The sequence below is a fragment of the Pipistrellus hanaki genome, assembly GCF_964339955.1.
Source record: "Pipistrellus hanaki genome assembly, chromosome: 3".
Classification (NCBI taxonomy): Eukaryota; Metazoa; Chordata; class Mammalia; order Chiroptera; family Vespertilionidae; genus Pipistrellus; species Pipistrellus hanaki.
In genome coordinates this window covers 44,343,474-44,360,290 of record NC_140505.1, presented here as the reverse complement: position 1 = coordinate 44,360,290, position 16,817 = coordinate 44,343,474, and the positions used below count along the sequence as shown (strand labels likewise).

Sequence of the window (16,817 nt, the reverse complement as noted above, 5' to 3'; positions counted from 1 at the left end):
AGATTCAGGAGTAGCCTATTTGGTTCAAGGAACCTGCACATATTTATTTCCAGTAAGTACTATTTTCAAAAAAAAAAAACAACCAACAAAGAAACCATATAATTTATAATACTACCTTCAGTAATAAGTACTTGTTTCCTCCCATTCTCCAGAAATTATTGTTTTATTACATTCTTAATAACACATTTTAATATGTACTTTTCTTAGTTTTGTAATTTTATTGATATAACTATATTCCAATTTTTAAATAGTAGGCCCAATTGCTATTTGAAAATGTCTCAGTTTAATTTGCTGGTACATATATATTTCCACGTGAATTATAGAATAATTTGATGAGTTCCTCAAAAAATAAAACAAAATTTTAATTGGGACTTTATTGCACTGCTAGATTTTTGGGAATAATTTAAACATTTTTAATGTTATATATTTCTGTTAATAAGACTAAATATTTATTTATTCAAGTGTTAATTATACACATTCTAAATTTTCTACATAAAGATGACATGCATTCTTTTAGTTTGATTTCCCCATAATGCATAGATTAAATCACTTCAGTTTTTTCAATAGTCTTGATATTTTTGCTGTTGATTTGTTAACATATATTTTATATCTGGCCATCATGTTGAATTCAATTAATTCTGATAACTTGTCTATTTTTCATGGCATTTTGATGTCTGGTCAAATTATCTGCAGATATTGGTATTTTGATTTCTCCTCTTCCAATCCCTCTGTCTTACCGCTTGTGGTGGCACTGTCTGGGTGATTCAATCATGTATTTTCCAAGTCTTTTCTCTTAAAATGACTTTTTTTCAGAGCAAGATTATGCAGTCTTCTGTTTAGAAAAACAAAGACATAAACACATGTGCACATGAACTGACAGCTGGTATTATAAAATTTTAGTATATCATTTTCAATCATTTCTTTATCTTCAATAAGTAATGGCACCTCATGCATTACTGTTTATCTTTCTCTCTTTGTCTATTCACTTTTCCCTTATCAGCAGTCTCTGTATTCATTCAATACCAGAGACAGTTTGAAGTGTTTTCAAGAGGATCAATTTATTTCTGGGTTTCCTCCTTTGAGAGTTAAAGTTTTAGGTTTAATGGAAACACTCGGACATTTTCCACTTGCCTCTCTACTTGTAACTTAAGAATATATGTACTGTCTTCTATCTCATTGTTTTTCACCTTCATGGTGAATACAAATAAAGGATTTTATTGTTATTTAATTTATTATTGTTATTTAATTTATTAATATATTATTTAATCGTAATAAAGTAGATATAACTAATTTTCAATCCATAATTTAGAATATTTACTAGACCTCTTGGGTCTGGGTTTTCTTACAAGACCAGAATCATTAATTAAGCAGAAAAATGATTGAAGAGACCCCAAATATCACCTCTGGAAATCATAATACAGTCCTTAAAGTGAGGGTTACATATAATAAGTACAAGGTAGTAATTTTAAGTACATAAAGCAAGGTATGTATTCATAAATTTGCTTACTTGTGGATTGCCAAGTCTCTGCATTCTTAGCCTGGAGCTTTAATGGAAACCTCAAAAATATCCCTCCAAATTCTGATGAAAATACTCTTAAGTTATTAATTTTATAAATAATGTCAGAAGTGGACAAATAATAACTATATTAACCATAATACAATTGAATCTTTATTGTAGTTGGTATGCCAAAATATAGCTCCTGCTTCAATGTTTATTCATGAAACATTGTTTTTAATTATAAAAGTAATGTATTTTCATTTTAACAAATAAAAAATTCTTCGTGTCACCTATTCCTTTTAATGTGCAGATTTTGTTGTGCATTTTCACACTTTCCTGTCATTTAGACAGATACAAATATGTGATATGAGCAAATATGTAAGTATGTATAAGCATATGTAAAAATTCAAAATAAAATATAATGTAAATATAGTTATATGTACATACTGTATATGTACTTAAATATAAATATACTGGATCTGAATGCTGGGAGAATCCAAGGTGGCTGCACAGGTAAATACCTAGCCACAGCCGCTCACAACAATTTCCATAAAATACAACTATTGTAAAATATAAAATGGACATTACCTAGAACTGCAGGAAAGTCGACTGATTGGAAATTCTACAACGAGAAGCAAGGAGAAAACCAGAAGGAAGAGCGGAGGAGCTGTAAGAGCCCAAGGTACGGAGACACGCGGCGTGCAGAGAGGACGGAGCTGGAGAGGAGGGGCGACTGAGTGCCTGGCTGGCGTTCCCTAGCGGGAAGGAGATAAAAGCTCCAACTGTGCTGGGCCCCAGTTCCGACTGCTCTGAACCCCAGTTCTAGGCCAGACCCCGGGGACCCAGGCTCATCCAGAGGGAGATGGGCTGTAAGGCGGAACTCCGGGGGAGCGGTGAAAGGAGGTCCCGGAGGCGCGCACATTGCACGCAGAGAAGGGACAGTTGGCTGTGCTGCGAGATTGCCCTGGCGGGAAGGAGACAGGGGCTCCAGACTGCTCTGAACGCCACCTCCAATCCCACTTCCAACTGAACTGAACCCCAGTTCCGGGCTTATTGGGAGAGAGCCTAGACTGTTTGCTAGCAGGCGAAAATTGAGGGCACCTTTCTCTCAGAAGCGCTTGTAGTGAGTACTGAAGGACCCTGGGGATTACTGAGACGCAGGAGCCGCATAGGGTGGGGCTGACGGAAGCCAAGGCTGTAGGCTCCACCCTGAAACTCCACCCCGTCAGGGAAGCTGCGAAAATGCGACAATGAAATAGATCACAAACGAAAGAAATGGAGGACAAAAAGTGACTGGATATAGAGTTCAAATCTACACTTACAAGGTTTTTCAAGAATTTCCTAGAAAAGGTCGATAAGACTTATGAGGACATGAAAAGGGATCAACTAGAATTAATAAGGAATCAATGAGAAATGATAAGGGATCAACAAGAAATAAAGAATATATTGTCTGAAATAAAAAATATTATACAGAGTCCTAAAAACAGAATGGAAGATCGCAAGAATCAAGTCAAAGATTTGGAACATAAAGAGCCAGAAGACACTCTGCAGAAGCAAGAAGGCAAGAGAATCCAGAAAATTGAAGATAATGTAAGAAACCTCTGGGACAACTTCAAGCGAACCAATATCAGAATTATGGGTGTCCCAGAAGATGAGAGAGAGCAAGATATCGAAAACATACTGAAAGAAATAGTGACAGAAAACTTCCCCCACCTGGTGAAAGAATTAGACTTACAAGTCCAGGAAGCGCACAGAACTCCAAACAAAAGGAATCCAAAGAGGACCACACCAAGACAAATCATAATTAAGATTCCAAGAGCAAAGGACAAAGAGAGAATATTAAAAGCAGCAAGAGCTAAGCAGGTAGTTACCTATAAAGGAACACCTATACGATTGTCAGCTGATTTCTCATCAGAAACCATGCAGGCCAGATGGGAATGACAAGAAATATTCAAGGTGATGAATAGTAAGAACTTACAGCCAAAGATAATCTACCCAGCAAAGCTATCACTCAGAATCAAAGGCCAGATAAAGAGCTTCACCAATAAAAAAAAGCTAAAGGAGTTCATCACCACCAAACCAGAATTATATGAATTGCTGAAGGGGGTTCTTTCGGAAGAGAAAGTAAATAAAGATAAAAATTATGAACAACAAATACATAACTATCAACAAGTGAATCTAAAAACCAAGGAAATTAAAAAAAAATCTGATGAACAATATTAACTGGTGAATATAATAAAATCAGAGGTATGGCCGAAGCCAGTTTGGCTCAGTGGTAGAGCGTCGGTCTATGGACTGAGGGGTCCCGGGTTCGATTCCGGTCAAGGGCATGTACCTTGGTTGCGGGCACATCCCCGGTAGGGGGTGTGCAAGAGGCAGCTGGTCCATGTTTCTCTCTATTTGACGTTTCTAGCTCTCTATCCCTCTCCCTTCCTCTCTGTAAAAAATCAATAAAATATATTAAAAAAAAAAAAGAATCAGAGGTATGGAAGGGGAGTGAACTGACGATTCTTGGGGAAAAGGGGAGAGCTGGGTGTGGGAAGAGATTGAACATAAACTGTGCACCTATGGATGAGGACAATGGGGGGTGGGGAAAGGGCAGAGGGTGGGATGGGAACCTGGTGGAGGAGAGCAATGGGGGGGGGAAAGGAACATTTGTAATAATATGAACAATAAAAATTTATTTAAAAAATATGTAAATATACTACAAATAGAGATAAGAGAAATATGAATCAACATGTAATATAGAGCATAGATTAAATAATATCTTATAATTTACATGGCCATTTGTTTTTTCTAAAAATATTTGATATGTAAAGTGGCTTCCTCACTCAATGCCTTTATTTATTTATTTATTTATTTAAAAGAATATTTTATTGATTTTTTTTTTTTTTTTTTTTTACAGAGAGGAAAGGAGAGGGATAAAGAGTTGAAAAATCAATCAGCTGCCTTCTGCACACCTCCTACGGAGGATGTGCCTGCAATCAAAGTACATGCCCTTGACCGGAATCGAACCCGGGACCCTTCAGCCTGGAGGCCGTTGCTCTATCCACTGAGCCAAACTGGTTTCAGCCTCAATGCTCTTAATAACCATGTTTTAATTCTGGGTTTAAATTTTATGTAATATTCTTAAGCATTAAAGGCATGCTCTTGTAGACTTCTATTTTTTGTTTTTTGTTTTTTAAAAAAGGAATGAACATCATTTCATAACCACTAAATTTTTATTTCTTTGAGAGCTCTTTTTAAATCTTAATTTTCCACCTTTTGTAACAACTGAGATTTATTCTCTTACGTTTCCATTTAGTAGTGTCTATATTCCACATTTCTTTTCAATTAAGTGATTCATTGTTTAGCTTATATATTTGGGATTGAATCATGTGCTATAGTTGCTTATTACAAATGCCAGTCTTGTCTGAAACTTATTTAAATTGAAATTATCTAATCTTTGGGGAATAGCTTTCCCCTTTTCCTGTTCTGTTTGAAAAATTTAATTTACATAATTTTCCCTGTGACTTTCCATATAGGCCACTGGAAAAATAATGCACAAAAAGACAGAAAGTTCTCTGTGGTTTGTTTAAAGACTGAACCTACTTTACAACACTTTTACCAGTGATTGGACATAAAAAAATGCAATAGCAGTAGCATTGCGTATTTTTACAATGTAGCTCTTTAACATGGAGCACGTACTTTGTTTATTCTCAAGCAGAAGCACAGTATGTTTTTATTGAAAGTAACACAACATATTATTGGCAACTCATGGCCTTATTAAGTATTGGTCTCCGAAACAAGCGACTTTTATATTGTTTTCAATGTAGAGTATCATAGATAAGTGCTATCATTAATAGAAATTTAGACATTGAAAGTATTATTCCAAAGAACAGCGTCCTCAATTATATTTCTATTATGTATTTAATGGAGATCTACTTCCTAAAATGGAAGTAGGTTTATTTAATTCATTCTCTACATATAACGAGATAGTTCTCTTTGAAAATCTGATTAAAGTTTGTTCCCAGAATATAGTGGTCATGGTTTAGATTTGGCATTAAAGTGACTGAATCAAAGTTGACTTTATAAGCAAAATATAATGGTTTTAATGTTTCCATTGGAGACAAACTTAGTGTTTGAATGTCACTAATATTTCCTGTCATATACTGTTACATCAGAGAAGAAAAATACTTACTTGAAATGACACTTATATGGAAGCTTTTGGAAAAATGGCTTTCCCTCCTAAAACAAAATCTAAAAGTGATGCAGAAAAATATGCTCATTGGAAAATAATAGGAATTTGCTACTTAATAATTAAATTCTGGCTCTTTAATTTATTTAGTTTAGGTTTTGCCCTTATTAGTATAATAAGAATTTGTTAATAATTCAAAAGTGTTTGATTTAACAGTAAAATTTTGTGATGTGCTATCATACATCTTAAGACATTTTACTATACTATAGCCTACCTATCCAGAACTAATGAGCAGATGTTTACTTGAAAAATTATTCTAACAATTTTTTTTGTGATCTTATGTGTATGTATATGCATAATAATCATTATTTTCTTCTTCAAACCTACCCAGGAAAGGGAATGCTGATGAAAAGGCTTACAGGCAGAATTAATTCCATGCTTATGTGTCTATTTGGAGATGGTTAGAAGAAATATGACTAAAGGAATGGAAGCAAATGCTCCAGAATATAGGACTAATTTAGCTAGTGATAAAATGTATTTCCTTTGTATTCTTGTCAAACCACCCAAGTCAAGTTTCCTTCTATCACTATATATTTGACTCCCTTCCACACAATGTGTCATACAGATGATGTGTTATAGAATTATACACTTGAAACAAGTGTCACCCCAATAAATTTACTAAAATAAAAAAAGAAATAACACAATTTTTAAGAATCCTAAATGTTATGAGAAATATTACTGTCTTTGGTCATAGGTATTTAGTTAATCACATATTATTTTTCTAAGCGTCTGGTATAATGAAATGTTGTAATTTCCTCTGACTTCTCAAATTCAAGACACAAAGACTACTTCCTGGAATCCCACCTTCAACCCAAAAAACATTCTTTGGGTTGTGTAATTTTTTGAGGCAACAGCTGATTGCCAAAAACTCTCTTCCATGGAGGACTTGCAAGACTTGACACTGTGTAACATCCTGCCTGTACACGTAGGTTTCAGCTCAATTGTGCACTGGACAGTATCTTTCACTGTTGTAGAGATTGTTGTGAAGCATAAGACACTGGAAGCATCATCTTAAAATCAGTGAATTGATTTTACTTTGCTTGTGATGTCTGGCCAGCCACAAATGTTCCACTGGGGCTAAAGGAAAACACTAGAAAAATGAAATGTACATCTGACCCCAAATTTAATTTTAGGAAATAGTTTAAGCTTCCCGTCCTTCAAAACTCTATTCAACATTAAAACAAAATTACCTGGTTTCAGCAGTCATTTTCTTCTTTAAGGCAAAAATACAAATGAAAATAAAGTGTTTTTAAAAAAAATATTTTATTGATCTTTTTACAGACAGGGAGGGAGAGGGATAGAGAGCTAGAAACGTCGATGAGAGAGAAACATTGACCAGCTGCCTCCTGCACGCCCCCCCCCCCCCCCCCCACCGCTGGGTGTTTTAGTTCATTTTACATGTACGTGCCCGCAACCAACGTACATGCCCCTGACCGGAATCGAACCTGGGACCCCTCAGTCTGCAGACCGACGCTCCTCCATTGAGCCAAACCGGTTTTGGCGAAAATAAAGTGTTTTAATAACAAATAAATGACTGTACCTCCAAAAAAGACACAAACACCAAGCTTTCAGTAACTAGGAAGAAGTACAACAAAACAACGTGTGTTAATAAATGCTTCTCTTTAGTATATGCATGGTAAAGTTCTTTCTTATTAAGTATTTGGGGAGAGACATCCTATGGTATATTACCTGCCAGCTCTCTCTTGATGCTCCCTGGCCCTGGGACAAAAGTTAACACATTGAGGGATCAGACGTGTCAAATGCGTTGTGACACTAGGTACCTTGTCAAAGACATAATTAAAAGGCACCAAGTGGAAACATATTTCTTACATTTGACTTATTAAATAATACTTGTTTCATTATGTTATGACTTAGACTTATAATTACCCATATCAAGTCTAGATTACTCCAGATTGTCTTTTGAAAAGAAAAGATTATGTTAGTGAATGTATTTTGTTTGATTTTTAAAAAAGTGGCATTAATCACTTAGGAAGGCTAGGTTGTTTTTTTTTTTTTAAAAAAAAAAATCAAAATTTATAGATTTGGGGGCAACCATTCTTTTATGTTTTAATGTATACTGTAGTATTAAGAATAATAACAAATAAAATTGGGGATGAATTATCTTCAACATGTTCCTGCAATGAAGATACATTTTTAGTTCATTTTACATTAAGAAATTGGAAGAGGAGTGACTAAGTGATAAAATCACACTCCTGGTACCTGTCAGGGCCACATTACAAACCCGTATTTGACTAACTTCAAAACCTGAAAGCATAAACATTGATTTAAAGCACATTTTAATATTCTATAAGAATTACTTTACAATTTAAAAGATTGACTTTTAAAAAATCAAACTCTTTTTAATATCCTGGTTAGATTTCATTTAATGTAACATTTTATATTTACTAGAAAGTTAATCCCAATTTTTTTTGTCTTTTATTCTTTTGGGCCATGTACATTTTTTTCATATCTAGTTATTGTAAAAAATACGAAAGCTAAAATCAAAGTAAAAATATATTAAAGACCATGTGAAGTATAATTTTTTTAAATTTCACAGTTAAATCAGGAGGAACTTAAATTATATATCTTAGCTTGTGGTAAACAGAAAGCAGCTGCTATAACTTAATTAGCTTGCCCTTCTCACTGGCAGCCTTAATTAGGACACACTAATTGACATAGTATTCTTCCAGAGGGCTTAATAGAATTCACTTCTTTGAATTTGACCTGAAAGAATATGCCACGAACTCTACAACTTTGAGAACTTAAGAGGCTCAAATGATAAAATTCAGCATTTTTAAAAGATTCTGAAAAAAACAAAATGCAAATTTCCCAGTTTACAAAATATGATGCAATTTCTTCTTTAATGAATTTCCTTAATTGCCTTCTTTAACTATGTTTTGTAGTACTTGCAAACTTCAGTGTATGTAAATATGTTGATATAAGGTAATATGGACTATAACATCTGTTTGCATTAAATTATATAAACCTGCTAACTAAATAAATTCCAGTACAAGTTAAGTCACACTTAAATTTAGAAAGAGAAAGTTCAAAATTATATTTTAAGTATTAGTTATTAAGTAGAAACCTCATTTTGATATCCTACAATGAAACATCCAAAGTGAAGAAAATAGTTTTAGACTAATAAAACCAAGTAAGTGTCAGAGTTCATAATGCCTGAAATTCCATTCTCTTTTTCAGAAGATGAAGTTGTAGTTGGCAGAAGATAAACTTTATATCTTCATAAGTGACATCTAATCTTAATCAGTCATCTGTTATTAAAAATTATTCAAGCCTATAAAAATACTTGGAACACAGAACCAACTTCAATAATGGTTTTTAAAATCAATAAATAAATATTATTAATGTATTTTAAATTTGCCTCAGAATATAATCATACTATATAATAAATAAGTAGTATGCAAATTAACCCTGACACCCTCACAAGATGGCTGCCTATGACCAGACTGGCAAGGGGGTTAGTGAGGAACAACCAAATGACTGAACAAGCAGGCTGCTTGGGGTGACTAGGATGACAGGGTGATTAGTGAGGGACGACCGAATGACTGAATAAGCAGGCTGTGTGGGGTGACCAGGCCAGCAGAGGGGGGCAGTGAGAGGTAACCAGGCCAGTGGTGGTGGTGGGGCTGTGAGGGGTAATCAGACCAATAGAGGGGTCAGTTGGGGGTGACCAGGCCAACAGGGGGAGGCAGTAAGAGGTGACCAGGATAGTGGGGGGTGCATTTGGGGGTGACCATACTGGCAGGGAATGCAATTGGGGGCAATTAGGCTGGCGGGGGGTGGTGGTGACTAGATTGGCAGAGGGGGACAGTTGGGATGACTAGGCCATCAGAGGGGACAGTTAGGGGTGGCCAGGCTGGAGGAGGGGGCAGTTAGGAGTGACCAGGGAGGCAGGCAGGTGAGCGATTTGAAGCCAGCAGTCCAGGATTGTGAGAGGGATATCCCACTGCTGGTGTAAGCCCGATCCCCGACAGCAAAAGGTCCTGGATTGGAGAGGGTGCAGGCTGGGTGGATTTTCATGCACTGGAGGGGGGATCCCTCAGCCTGGCCTGCCACCTCTCACAATCCAGAAGCCCTCAGGGGCAGGAGGCGATAGGGTGATCAAGGGAAGGCAATGCCCCATCACACCTCTGCTGCTGGCAGCGCAAGCCTCTGCTGGCCCTGGTTACCTGAGCCTCAGACGGCTCTAGGCAGCTGGGCAGCCACCATCTGAGGCTTGTCTGAGCCTCAGGCCGGCCCTGGGTGGCTGGGCAGCTGCCATCTGAGGCTTGCCTGTGCCTTGGGCATCAGCTGGGCAGCCACCATCTGAGACTTTCCTGCTCCTGGGGCCAGTCCTGGGCGGCTGGGGGGCTGAGAGGACTGGGGAACTCCAGAGGCAGGCGCACAGAGCAGCCAGGCCTTCCTGGAGGTGGCCCAGCCTTGCAGCTTGCCTGCCACCCCAGTGGGGAGGAGAGTACTGGCCACTGCCATCTTGTGGCTGTGGGCGCCACAATTTTTGAGGATGGGCAGTCAATTAGCATATGCCCTCCTTATTGGCTGTGGATGTTGCCATCTTTGCGACAGCATGAGAGTCAATTAGCACATTTCCTCTTTATATATATATATATATAAATGCATGTAATATACAGTATATTATACTATATAGTACCATCTGCCAATTTATCATATTCTTAATCACACTACTGCCTATATGATCATTCTCTCAAAGTGAAGGGTGGCTTCTAGAAACAATGGAGTATCTTGACCAATTCCTGTCACAATGAACAGCTCAATACCAACTATCACTGTATCAGAATTGTTGATATTAGCAGGTTCTTTTTTGCATCCAGATAGATAATACCAAATCAGTCTCTCAGATAATTCATTTCATGATTTGAGGTAACATTTTATGGTTTTTAGTTCTGACAAATACATCGAAAGGCAGCTTGACTGAAACATGCTTTTCAAGCCATTCTTTCCTGTGTGTTTGTACGTGTTTCTGTCTTTACGTTTACTAATGCCTGATCTCTAACATCTTCAGGCTTTTTCATTGGAACGTGATTTGCATAGATTGATGGTGATAAGACTCTGGAGTTTGAATTTGGGATTGGCGTCAACATTTTAACAGCAAACCTGAATATTCATGGCCTGACTGGCCGGTTTGGCATATGCAGACCATTTCTGCACAAGTGAGGTGATTTGTAACTCTACTTCTATTTCTAGCTGTGTATTTTCACGTTTCCTGCCTACGTCATTCCCCTCTACTTCCATCATCATAGTTTATTACTTGACGCTTATTTCCATGTCTTTAATTATTTAGTTGTACCTGTATATATTACTGGAACTTTACTATAAGCCTAACTTTTGATGTAGCTTAGTAATTTATCAGCGTTCACATTTTCAAATACCATGAATGAAGGGCAAAGGTAAGAAAATTAACAGGAGAAACATGAGGATATAAAAACATATGGGGTATTTTCTTTGAGAAATGAATCTATTATTTACACAACACAATACTGACATTAAGAGTTAAATGCATGGAACAGCCTTAGGGAAGCTGATTCAATATTTTCAGAGCGCCCTGGGTACATTAATTGAATTATGGACACATTTTCCTAAATGGACCAATAAAACTCAGAGCAATTTGATTTTCCCCCTTAGTCTAAGTCATTTGTATGGGAATATTTACTCCCAGAGTGTAAGCTCCTTTAAGGTGGAAGCTGATTCCAATTCATCTACTTATCCACTGTAACATCTAGCATATCAAATGATAAATCATTCAAACCACTGTTTTAAGAATGATCATTATTAGCAATAATGCAAGTAAGTGATATTTATCAAGCTATATAATATGCCAGGCAGTTTTGCATGACTTAATTAATTTAAAATTTATATTAATTTTATTCAGTAGGTACTATTATCAATCCAATAATAATACTATTTATTATTATACCAAGGATGTTATGTATCATGCTGAAGTCATAATAAAAATCTCAGTAAATTGATTGCATGTGCATTGAAAGATAAGAAATAAAAAAAAAAGGAAGTCTTTTAATGTGAATTTCCAAAAACAGGTTAGAGGAGTTTTTGAGCAGAACTGAGTTGACGGGCAAGAATCAGCTATCATTATCCCTTCATTAAATTGGGTCTATGGGACCTTGGCCAAAGTCAGCATAATGAGGTAGTAATAAAAAATTTGGTCTGACCTTTTTCCTGCTTGTACTTTGCTCTGAAAGTTTGATATTATCCTTTCTGTTTGTAAGTGGGTAGCTTTTTTTCCAGAAAGAATGCAAGTAATTATTTTTTGTTGTTTTTGTGTGTGTATGATGAACTATAATTTTATTTAAATGAATAGGTGCTTCATCAAGTATATTTATTTCTTCAGTACATAAAGGAACACCAAAAATTAGATTTTCAAAGAAGGATAACAGTGTTAGAAATGGGATGACAATTTATAGTCAGAAACTCTTTACTACCATGAAAGTATTAGAAATTAAGATACAATTTTGAGTAAAAACATCTCTCTTTCAATTTTGAGTAAAAACAGTGAAAAAATTAGATATTACCTTTCACATTATTTCATATGGATGTTAACAAAAATAGTTTATGTAATTCCTGAATATGCATATTAAACACTGGGTTTCCTATTTAGCAATGGGATACTTAATCCAAAACACAGGTATTCTATTTCTTCAAATGAAGATCAACTTTTGAGTTATGTCTTTGTCCTTATATAACTGAAGGAAAACTTATCTATTTTTTGTTTTGTTTTGTTTTTTAACTTCCACAACCTTTTATTACCAAACTCTAGCAGGTTTAACTTTGAGCCCAGCTAACGGCATCGCTAACGGGACACAAGATGGAGGCTCAGCCCTAATGAAGATGGTCTCTTAAAGGATTAAAAAAAAAAACCACAAAAAAACACCCGCATAGAAATCGAACTGTGACATCCTGGTTCACAGACTGACCCTCAACCACGGAGCCACGTCAGCTGGGCATGTAAGTATTTTTTTAAAAGAGCGAAAATCTCCAGTGTTCCAGAAAATGGTGTCCCAAAGTGACTTCAGTCCAGGAAAAAAAAAAAAAAAAAAAAAAAAAGCATTTGGCACTATGCTGCCTTTTCTCCCAGTTCAAGATACACATGGAGGAAACCATTTCCTTTCTTAAAGACAAACCAAAACCCTTTTCTCCTTCCACTGCATATTCCTAGAAACATCCAGAGAACAATATAAAGCGCTCCGGCCCACTTCTCCTGGCCTCTGACAGCCTGAAGGCTCACAGCAGGGATTGTTCCTTAGGAATTTTCTCCTCTGCTATAATCAGGTAACTGACCCCCAATTTCTGGGAACTGACCAAAAAAAACACACACAAAAAACCCACCCATTTCCTTCCAGGAGGGGCCTGAGGCTCTGTAAGGACCAAAGGGCAGTGCACCTGGCCCATGCACGAAGGGACCTTTCTACATAAAAACACCCAACGCCTTATAACCTAACGCGTTTTTCAATCGCTGTTCCGCGGCACACTAGTGTGCTGCGAGATGTTGCCTGGTGTGCCGTAGGTGCAGACAAGACAAGAATTTTATAATTTTTCACTATTTTGTTTACTTAATATTTCATAATAAAGTAATTATAAAATACTTTCTTTGTGTTTATTTGATTCCTATTCAAGAGAATTACTTTATATATAGTCAATATAGGCACAGAGTTAAATTTTTTAACATTTTCTAATGGTGGTGTGCCTCGTGATTTTTTTCATGAAACAAGTGTGCCTTTGCCCCAAAAAAGGTTGAAAAACACTGACCTAACGTTTCACCTACAGGGAAAAGCAGCTAGCAGCTGACCTAAGATACTGAAAAGGTGCTTACCTCCCATCTCTAACCATAAAGGAAACAGAGGGGAGGGGAGTCTATAGAGAATTTGAACTCCACTCCTTTCCCAAAACTTTGACGTGTCTTTTCTAAGCCAAAGCCAAGTTCCTGAGACAGACACGTGGTCGCAGGGGGCAGGCTCCGCTGGATAAACGCTCCTGGGCAGCCTGGTGCACGTACGGCCAGGCTACTGAAACCGTCTCCCTGGGTGCGTGGTGCTGAAGGATCACTAGGGAAATTATTTTCTCAATTCGACTTCGTCACTGACAGACACTTCAATAGCAGCTTCTAGAAACTGCCTGGAGGACCTCCCCATCCCTTCCTTTCCACCACCCCCAGTTCAAGGTCACAGATCCTTCCAGTTGGCGGGCTCCTTGCCAGACTTTCGCAGCAGCTCGTGGGTTTTGGAGAAATGTCTGCACCCAAAGGACCCTCTGTGCACCCACAGTGGGGAGGGATGGGCGGTCTGCAGCACGTGATGGCGCTTCCTGTCGCTGGCACTGCAATTCTTCTTCTTCTTCTTCTTTTTTTTAATGTCTTTATTGATTAAGGTATCACATATTGGGTCGGCAACTAAGTAATTGCGGATTTTAAAAAGAAAATCAAAGACAATTTTTTCATGGAACTAAATAACTTTATTCTGTAATGTATTGCCCATTTTGATCAATGACCTTTTGCCATCTTTCAGGCAGCATCATAATCCCACGTTCAAAAAACTTCTGGTTTTTATTAGCAAAAAACTGAATCAGGTACGATTTGACATCATCATCATTATTGAAATTTTTACCATTCAAGGAGTTTTGTAAAGATCGAAACAAAAAATAATCAGATGGTGCAAGGTCAGGACTATATGGTGGATGTGGCAAAACATCCCAACCAAGCTCCATTAATTTTTGCCGAGTGACCAAAGATGTGTGTGGCCTTGCATTGTCATGATGGAATACAACACCTTTTCGATTTGTCAATTCGGGCCGCTTTTCTTCAACTGCATTGTTTAATTTCGTTAGTTGTTCAATGTAGACATCAGAATTGATCGTTTGGTTGGGTGGTAAGAGTTCAAAGTAGACAATTCCTTTGTAATCCCACCAAACTGATAACAAAACCTTCTTTTGATGAATATCAGCTTTTGATGTTGTTTGAGTTGGTTCACCTGGCCTGCTCCACGATCTTTTCCGCTTGATATTGTTGTAAACAACCCAGTTTTCATCGCCAGTTATCAGTCGTTTTAAAAATGGATCATTTTCATTACGTTTCTTTAGCAAATCGCAGCTGCTAATGCGTTGCGTTAACTGTGATTCTTTCAGTTCGTGAGGAACCCATGTATCGAGTTTTTGAACATAGCCAAGTTGTTTTAAGTGATTTTCAATGCATGTATGTGATACATGAAGCTTCTCTGCAATCTCACGTGTTGTACTGTGACAGTCCGAATTGATTATTGCTTTGATTAGGGCGTCATCAACTTCAACTGGACGACCAGAGCGTTTTTCATCTTTGAGTGAAAAATCACCAGAACGAAATTTGGCAAACCAATTTTGACACTGCCGTTCTTTTAAGGCTTCGTCACCATAAACAGCACATAACTTTTTATGAGCTTGCGATGCGTTTTCCCTTTGCGGAAATAAAAAAGCAAAATATGACGAAAATGTTCCTTTTGATTTTCCATTTTTCAACGAACGCCAAACGAAAACTACAAAACAGATCAAAAAACTTTTTTTACTGATTAACAGCTGAATAGCCAACTATCAAATAACAAAATGTGTTTTACATTTGTACTATGTCTGCAAACCTAAAAATTCAACTGAAGCCATATATGTGTGAAACCCGCAATTACTTAGCTGCCGACCCAATATTTGTCCTCAATCCCCCATTCCAACCCCCCACCCCTCCCCACTCATGCCCCCACCCCCCTATTGCCCTTGACCACTGGTTAGGCTCATATGTGTGCCCACAAGCCCTTTGGCCGATCTCTCCCTTTTATCCCCACCCTCCCTTTGAGGTCCAACAGTCTGACCCATGGCTCCTTCTCTCTGGGTCTGTTCTTGTTCATCAGTCTATGTTGTTCACCATTTCCCCTAGATGAGTGAGGTCATGTCCTACTGGAAATACACTTATAAGGAGCGAAGATGAGACAAGCCATAATCGTTGTGCTGAAAGGCCTATGAATCAGTCTGCAGTGAGCTTCTTTCTTGGCCACCCGTTCTTCTGAGACCCAATGGCACTGCAGTTCTTCTGAGCACACGAGTCTCAGAGCGAGAAGACGAGGCCAGTCAAGGTCTGATTTAGCCAGGACACGACCGCCTTGGCGGATTTCTCCCAACCTCTGTCCTTGGGAGAACTGGCCTGATGCGCCCGGACTGTGAGGACAGCACTGAGTAGGAGGACACCTTGCTTGGCCCACCCGGATACATCTCCCTGGCCAGGATGCACAAGACCGTCTATGTCTGTGGACAGCTCTGAATAAATGCTTTCCAAACTGTGCGGAGGTGGGACAGGTCTTTGAACACTAAAGCAGAGCCCAGGAGCTTGGTTGGGTCCACGATACGGATCCTGTCCCAGGAGGACAGCCTTCACATCTCTTAGAGTGCCCATCTGGGTCCAGGCGAAGGCTTGGTGTGGGGGTGGATAAACAGTGTCACGCCTTCTTTCTTCTGCAATAAATCCCACCAGCTTTGTAAAATACGGTTTTCCCAACTCTCCGCTGAGGTGCTTCTTCCAACTCTCACGGAAACCCACCAGCCCGGGGCTCCAGCGTCTTTTGGGCGAGCACCCCGAAGCCAGCCGGGGCCCGCGAGGCCGGGGGAAGCAGAGGCGCGCGGCCCGGGGTCCGCAGGCTGGCATTAGCAGCCACGTATCTATTTTTTTAAAATCTGTGATAACATCTATGCATTTTTGCTCACCTTATTGCAAAGAGGTATTTAGTTAAGTTTAACCTCAAATCACCCTTATCCAGGAGGCTAGTGAACTGAAAAAGCACATATACCTGGTAATATTTACTGAGATGCTAACCCCTATCTGTTATTAACCACTGGCTTTTAATAAATTATTTATCATCTTTGGGTTTTTACATATGTAATCCAGACATGATATTTTAAGTGTTGTATAAAATGTTTGATTATCAATTCCACAAATTATTGGAAATACCTATTTTCCTCCAATTTATTAATCGCTCATACGGACAATACACACTTCCCACAGGTAAATCATGGTTTTATAATTTA

At 37.9% G+C, this 16,817-nt stretch overlaps 1 pseudogene across 1 annotated transcript; it reads right to left on the bottom strand.

Annotated features, from left to right (window-relative positions):
- Window positions 1-13,945: 13,945 nt before the first annotated feature.
- On the bottom strand, window positions 13,946-16,437 carry LOC311618566 (uracil-DNA glycosylase-like; annotated as a pseudogene). Its single transcript has 2 exons — window positions 15,794-16,437; window positions 13,946-14,099 (listed from the first exon to the last, which is right to left on the bottom strand). The product of its transcript is annotated as a uracil-DNA glycosylase-like (transcript).
- Between the last annotated feature and the right edge of the window lie 380 nt (window positions 16,438-16,817).